Consider the following 8,136-nt stretch of genomic DNA (forward strand, 5'->3'; position numbering starts at 1 on the left):
TAAAGTGATTGGCTGTTGGCTTCCATTCTACATGCAGCACCCAAGAGGGTAGGCTAAAGTTCTTATCCTCTGGAGCGTTGGGGGGATATATGGCAGGCGGACAGGCGGATGGGGTGGCTAGGGAGAAGATGGGGAATGGGGAGGTTGAGGATGAGTCAGGGCAACTAAACAGGCTGCCCATTCCTGGAACTGCTGCTTTCTTGGAAAATTGCAAACCCCCAAATCCTCTTGATTTTAGACAGATAAGACAGCAGACAGCAGGTGGTGCCAAACTGCAGCTAGGGGATCGTGATTTAAATCGTGCGGTCCATGTCTGGACTCTGTGGTCTGGCTGCACAGACTTCCCTTGATGTTGGAGCAGGTTTTCCCCATACTTCACTAAATTTATTTTTTCTTTCATTTTTTTCTTTTGCTTCTTATTTCACGTTATTTTCTTGATATAAATCTGTCCTCCTTTTTCTCCTTCATGTTGTTTTTGTTTTTGATGAAACAAGCCATCACCATTCCCCAAATACATAATTAAAAAAATTTAAAGTCTGTAAAAGTTTATTTTCTTTTATTTCTGCAATGTCTGTAGAATTTATTTTGGTGTGTGTGATATAACTATTCAACACCCTCCTTAGCCTCATCCCCATCCCGGCTCCCACCCCTTAGTTAACTGGTTATTTCGGCAGCCTTTATTGAATAATCTACTTGCCCACAACTGATTTGAAAATGTCATTCTTATGTACAGATGGGCCTTTTTCTGGGGTGTTCATGCCTGTGTCAGTGGCATGTTGTTCTAATTGCTGTAAATAATACTTTTTTTTTTTTTTTTAACTTGTGTTTCCTGGAAACAGACTCTGAGATGGAGAGAAGTGTGCAGAAGTTAATCAGGGAATTCTTTTGTGAGATAAACCTGTCAGCAGATGGGTAAGACTGGAATGGGCATAGGGAGAGGCCGATGCAATGCTATTTTACTGAAAGCTTCCACTGATCCTTTGGGGAGCTCTGGACAGGGCTGGCCCTTCAGAGTTGTCCTAATTTGAGACAGGGGGCCCGGAACTTTGTGTCCCCTATAAGCCAGTTACTGGCTCATGGGCACTCTCCTGAAGGGGCATAATCCTGGGCAAGGCAGAACCCTGTGAGGGTAGCTGTTAGCAGCCCATACGCCAGCAGCTGGAGCTGGATGCATCTGCCCTGGGGAGTATCCACACTACATGAATGCTTTGCTCTCTGGAAGCTCGAGTCATTCCTCATCATCCCTCTTGTATTTTTTTTTTTTTTTTCGAGACAGGATCTCACTCCGTTGCCCAGGCTGGAGTGCTGTGGTGCCATCTGAGCTCACTGCAGCCTCGACCTCCCGGGCTCAAGCAATCTTCCCACCTCAGCTTCCCAAGTAGCTGGAATCCCAGGCATGCACCACTATGCCCAGTGCCTGGCTAATTTGCATAGGCGGGTCTCAAACTTCTGGGCTCAAACGATCTTCCCACTTTGGCCTTTCAAAGTGTTGAGATTTCAGGTGTGAGCCACCGCACCGGACCTGATTCCTCTTCTTAAAAATACTTGAAGTCTTCATTTTCATTTGTATTAGCACTGTCTTTACAGGTAGAGTGTAGGTTTTTAAGCCTGGGCGCCATCTTAATATGTATGTATTTTTGACACAAGAAAGCTGGAAAACTGCAGCCCTATCAGATATTTCATAATTTTTTTGGAATGGTTTTGGACTACATGAAATAATAGATTTCAAGAGTCAGTGTGAAACTACAGTGAGATACCACTTAATATCCACTAAGATTGCTATAATTTAAAAAATCATTAACAAGTGTTGGTGAGGATGTGAAGAAATTGGAACCCTCCTACACAGCTGGTAGAAATGTTAAATAGTGCAGCCACTGTGGAAAATAGTCGGGCAGTTCCTCAAAGGTTAAACACAGGGCTAACATATGACCCAGCCATTCCACTCTAAGGTATATTCCCAATAGAAATGAAAACATATGTCTATGCAAAAATTTGTGTGTGAATGTTCATAGCAGCATTATTCATAATAGCCAAATATCATAAATAACCTAAATGCTCATCATCTGATGAATGGATAAATAAAATATGGTATATCCATACACTGGAATATTATTCAGTAATAAAAAAGAACGAAATACTGATACATGCTACAATATGGGTGAATGTTGAAGACATCTTGCTAAGTGAAAGAAGCCAAACACAAAGACCACGTATCATATCATATGATTCCATTTATGTGAAAAGTCTAGAATGGGCAAATATATAGGATAGAAGATGCATTACTGGTTGCCTAAGTCTGGAGGTGGGAGTTTGTTGGGGGAAAATGAGGACTAACTGTTCATGGATATGTGATTTCTTTTTGAGGTGATAAAAATGCTCTAAAGCTGATTGAGGTGATAATTGTACCACTCAGTGAATATACTGCAAACCATTGAATTGTGTGCTTTAAATGTGTGAGTTGAGCCGGGTGTGGTGCCTCACACCTGTAATCCCAGCACTTTTGGAGGCCAAGGCAGGTGGATCACTTGAGGTCAGGAGTTCGAGACCAGCCTGGCCAACATGGCAAAACCCCGTCTGTTCTAGCAATACAAAAAAACATTAGCCAGGCATGGTGGCATGCTCCTGTAATACCAGCTACTTAGGAGGCTGAGACAGGGGGTGGAGGTTGCAGTGAGCTGAGATCGTGCCATCGCACTCTAGTCTGGTTGACACAGTGAGACTCCATCTCAAAAAAAAAAAGTGTGGATTGTATGGTATAGGAATTATATCTCAATAAAGCTGTTATAAAACAAGTCAGTGAAACAAAAGGACAAAGATCGATGTAGTTGATTTGCAACAGGCAGAAAGTTTACTGACACAGAATGATTAAGAAGGAAAACACATTTTGCAATTTAAAGACAAAACCAAACCAGTAAGACAAAAGAATCTGAGAAACGATTACAGGAGTAGCTGCAGCTCTGTGGCTGCAGGTTTGTTGCAGTGCTTCAGCACCACTTTGTTAGGTGTCATCATTTACATCCTGGCGACAGGACTCAGCTGCCTGCATCTTACTCTTGAATTTTACATCAGAAACATTGTTGACTTGAGATGGAATTAGTTGGTCATTATCCGTTACCAGCCTGGTTCCTCTGCTTTTATGTGAATCTAAAAGAGAAATAGGGAGAATTTTAGAACTGGAAATGTAAAGGTTGGTTTACAAGTCATGCTTTAAAGTGAATTACTGTAGCCCAGATTTTGGGGGTAAGGAAAGCACACTTTATTCATGATGGATGCTCATTAAGTAAGCAGAAAGTATTACTTTAAAAAGCGACTCTTCCCCTTGACTGAGTTGTGCTGATTCTTCCTTTGGGGTCCACAGAGGATGATCCTTTGGATTCAGCTTCTCTGGCCTCAGAACTATTGACAAATAAAAGAAATGATTGTTGTCAGTTACTTCTCTTTGCCCAAAAACTGTAAAGAAGCGGACATACTTTCTTTCTGAATGGAACGAGTGTTGGTGAGGATGTGAAGAAATTGGAGCCCTCCTACACCGCTGGTAGGAATGTAAAATAGTGGAGCCACTGTGGAAAATAGCCTGGCAGTTCCTCAAAGATTAAACACAAGGCTAACACACGACCCAACCATTCCACTCTAAGGTATATACCCAGTAGAAATGAAAACATATGCCCACACAAAAATTGTATGTGAATGCTGGCATTATTAAGAATGCCAGCTGGGCATTATTAATAGCATGCTGGGCGAATGGCGCATGCCTGCAATCCAAGCACTTTGGGAGGCTGAGGCAGGAGGATTGCTTGAGACCAGGAGTTTGAGAACAGCCTGGGCAACATAGTGAGACTCTGTCTCTACCAAAAGTAAAAAAAATTAGTCCAGACACAGTGGCTCATGCCTGCAATCCCAGCACTTTGGGAGGCCAAGGCAGGTGGATCACGAGGTCAAGAGATCGAGACCATCCTGGCCAACATGGTGAAACCCCATCTCTACTAAAAATACAAAAATTAGCCGGGCGTGGTGGTGAGTGCCTGTAATCCCAGCTACTTGGGAGGCTAAGGCAAGAGAATCACTTGAACCCGGGAGGCAGAGGTTGCAGTGAGCCGAGACTGTGCCACTGCACTCCAGCCTGGTGACAGAGCGAGACTCTGTCTCAAAAAAAATAAAAAAAATAAAAAAGTAGCCAGGCATGGTGGCTCATGTCTGCAGTCCCAGCTACTCAGGAGGCTGATGTGGGAGGATCATTTGAGCCTGGGAGGTCAAAGCTGCAGTGAGCTGTAAACACACCACTGCACTCTAGTCTGGGCGACAGAGTGAGACCCTGTCTCAGAAATGACTGCAATTATCTAGGAGATACAAAAAAAACTAATGAACACTTTAAGGAATAACATGTAATTTCTTATTTACATTCAATTATCAAGATAAGGTTGCAGAAAAATTTTAAAGGAGTTAACGCCCAGTGTCAATTACATTCTAAATAAATCTAGAGTGATACTGCAGAAAGTTGTGTTTTTTTTTCTTTTCTTTTTTCTACTAGCTTTTCAGATTGTACTTGATTTGAAACTTTCCAAAACTGTAAATCTCAGTCTCTGAATAAAAAACAATTTCTTCATTTTTAAGAAAGTGATTTTAACAACAAAATCAAAGTTATCAGTGACTCACCCTCCCTCTCAGCGAGCAGGCGGTGGTAGGTCTCGATCTCCATCTCCAGGCGTGTCTTGATGTCCAGCAGTTATGCATACTCTGTGTGCATAACTGTATTCAATCTCGCCCCAGATCTGGCAGATCTGCTCCTCCAGGATGCTGATATGCATCTTAATTTCTGACAGCTGAGCCACGTAGCCAGCTTCTGTGTCAGCCAGGGTTCCTTCTAGGGAGCTTTGCTACAAATGCCCATGAAAATTGAAGCATTGTCAGAATAACTGCTCAGTATTCAACATATGAATCCTGAAACATATATTTCGTATGGTGAGGGTGTCTCCAAATGAACCACTTAATAGAGATTTACCTTTGATAATTAATACCCAATAATAGTAATAATAGCAAATATTAATCAGAGAGTTCTACTGTAACCATATAGCAATTCCTACTCACTATTAGGCACTGTTCAAGTATTTTATAAATATTGACTCATGTAATTCTCATAACAACCTTATGAGATAGGTACTATTATTCCCATTTACAAAAGCCAGCTTGCTTCAAACAGTGTCTGCAAAACAATTTTTTAAAACTACAGAAGAAAATTGAGTGAGTGCCCCTTTCCCACCTAACATGGCCAAGACAGACTGCAGTTCATGCTGGAGGGACTGGAGGACTCGTTTCAGCTCCATTGTCTCACTCTTGGCCGAGCTAACCGCTTCAGCATCCGTGGAGATCTGTGTCTGCAGGGATGCACTCTGCAAGCATGAAATCAACAAAATACAGTGAAATCATAGAATCTCCAAGCAGTCTGCCTGGCCTTCTGTCTTCTCTCACTTTGCCAGGTTAGGGTTCGGGTTAGCATTAGGGTTGAGCTACCTGCTTGTTGAACCACTCCTTGGCCTCCCTAAGGTTTTGCTCAGCCAGTTCCTCTTACTGTTTTACCTCATGCAGTTCAGCCACTTGGTTAGATCTGCCCCTGGGGCCAAGTTCATTTCTACAGTCACGTCCTCACTGGGCTGTCTCTGCAAAGTGCTCATTTCTTGGCCGAGAAGAAACGCAAAAGTCACAGTGGCAAAAATCCTTTGAGGTTGGGGACCTTGCTGAATGGTGATGGTGATGGGAAGAGTCCCTTGATGAGTTTATTTCTCCTACCTCCTTGGGGTTGTTCTTGAGATAAGCCAGGTCTTCTGCTAGGCGTTTGGACTGTATTTTAAGGTCCCATGTGGTCACATTCAGCTCATGGAGTACTTTTGGCGGGCCATTTACATAGGCTTCCACTGACTGGCAGAGATAGAGCTCGTTTTCATACCTTAGGAGATCTTTGGAATATGATATACGAATTAGATTAACTACTTTGAGAAGCTTTGTTTTAAAAAGGACATGCCCGCTGACATCCAGCTCAGGTTGAAATTCTTTTGAAATATTTAAACAAAGACTATGAAATCATTTTTATTTCTTAATTAATTAATTTTGAGAAGGAGTCTTGCTCTGTCCCCCAGGATGGAGTGCAATGGTATGATCTTGGCTCACTGCAACCTCCGCCTCCCGGGTTCAAGTGATTCTCCTGCCTCAGCCTCCCAAGTAGCTGGGATTACAGGTGCCTGCCACCATGCCTGGCTAATTTTTTGTATTTTTAGTAGAGATGAGGTTTCGCCATGTTGGCCAGGCTGGTCTCAGGTGACCTCCTGACCTCAGGTGACCCACCCTTCTTGGCCTCCCAAAGTGCTGGGATTACAGGCGTGAGCCACCATGCCCAGCCTGAAATCATTTTTAAAAATTCCAATTTTGGAATCTCTTATCATTAAATATACATTAAAATTGGCCTTTTTGACATGAACAGACACTTCTCAAAAGAAGACATTTATGCAGCCAAAAAACACATGAAGAAATGCTCATCATCACTGGCCATCAGAGAAATGCAAATCAAAACCACAGTGAGATACCATCTCACACCAGTTAGAATGGCCATCATTAAAAAAGCAGGAAACAACAGGTGCTGGAGAGGATGTGGAGAAATAGGAACACTTTTACACTGTTGGTGGGACTGTAAACTAGTTCAACCATTGTGGAAGTCAGTGTGGCGATTCCTCAGGGATCTAGAACTAGAAATACCATTTGACCCAGCCATCCCATTACTGGGTATATACCCAAAGGACTATAAATCATGCTGCTATAAAGACACATGCACACGTATGTTTATTGCGGCACTATTCACAATAGCAAAGAGTTGGAACCAACCCAAATGTCCAACAACGATAGACTGGATTAAGAAGATGTGGCACTTATACACCATGGAATACTATGCAGCCATAAAAAATGATGAGTTCATGTCCTTTGTAGGGACATGGATGAAACTGGAAAACATCATTCTCAGTAAACTATCACAAGGACAAAAAGCCAAACACCGCATGTTCTCACTCATAGGTGGGAATTGAACAATGAGAACTCATGGACACAGGAAGGGGAACATCACACTCCGGGGACTGTTGTGGGGTTGGGGGAGGGGGCAGGGACAGCATTAGGAGATACACCTAATGCTAAATGACGAGTTAATGGGTGCAGGAAATCAACATGGCACATGGATACATATGTAACAAATCTGCACATTGTGCACATGTACCCTAAAACCTAAAGTATAATAAAAAATAAAAAAAAAGCTACCTAAAGAAAAAAAAAAAAGAAAAAAAATTGGCCTTTTTTCCTTCAGTGTAGATATTTTATACTAATATATTACATTTATCTGATACTTGGATCTAATTGCCTTTATATACATTTTATGTTAAAAGTAAAAACATAAGTCTTATTTTTTGTCATGGTAACAATTGATATTCTGAAACAAACTCACTTCATTTTGAAGTCATCTGCTGCAAGTCCAGCATTGTCAATTGGGGAAGTCATGCTGGCATTATTAATCGTGGCTGCAATGATCTAGCAGACACAATAAAACTCATGAACATTTTAATGAGTAACATGTCATTACTGATTTACCTTTGACTGTCAAGATATAGTTGCAGAAAAATTTTTTAGTAACTAATGTCCAGTGTGGATTACATTCTAAATAAATCTAGAGTGACATCATGGAAAGTTTTTTGTTTCTTTCCTCTCTCTCTCTCTCTTTTTACCAAATATATATCTGAAACATTCTGCATGGAAAAATTGAGCAAAGAATAAAAGAACAATTTCATATTGTCCTAAAATTTAATACATAAGTACAAAAGAGGTGCCATCACTGAGTTTCTCACCTGGTCCCTGCGATGTTCAATTATTGGATAGTATTTGCTGCAATCTCTTCTAGATCCACTGTCTCCAGACCCAGGCCCAAATTTGTCACACCTCTCCTTGATTTTGTGTTGTCCTCCTCCAGGGCTCTGACTTTGTCTAGGTAATTGGCTAGGCCGTCCTTGAGGTTCTGCATGGCTTACTTTTCCCCTCCAGAGAAAAGCTCCCCGTTGCCACCACCACCTCCCATACAACCACCATACTGCAGAAACCTCCACTAGCACC

Source organism: Symphalangus syndactylus, chromosome 20 (assembly GCF_028878055.3).
Source record: "Symphalangus syndactylus isolate Jambi chromosome 20, NHGRI_mSymSyn1-v2.1_pri, whole genome shotgun sequence".
NCBI classification, from domain to species: Eukaryota; Metazoa; Chordata; class Mammalia; order Primates; family Hylobatidae; genus Symphalangus; species Symphalangus syndactylus.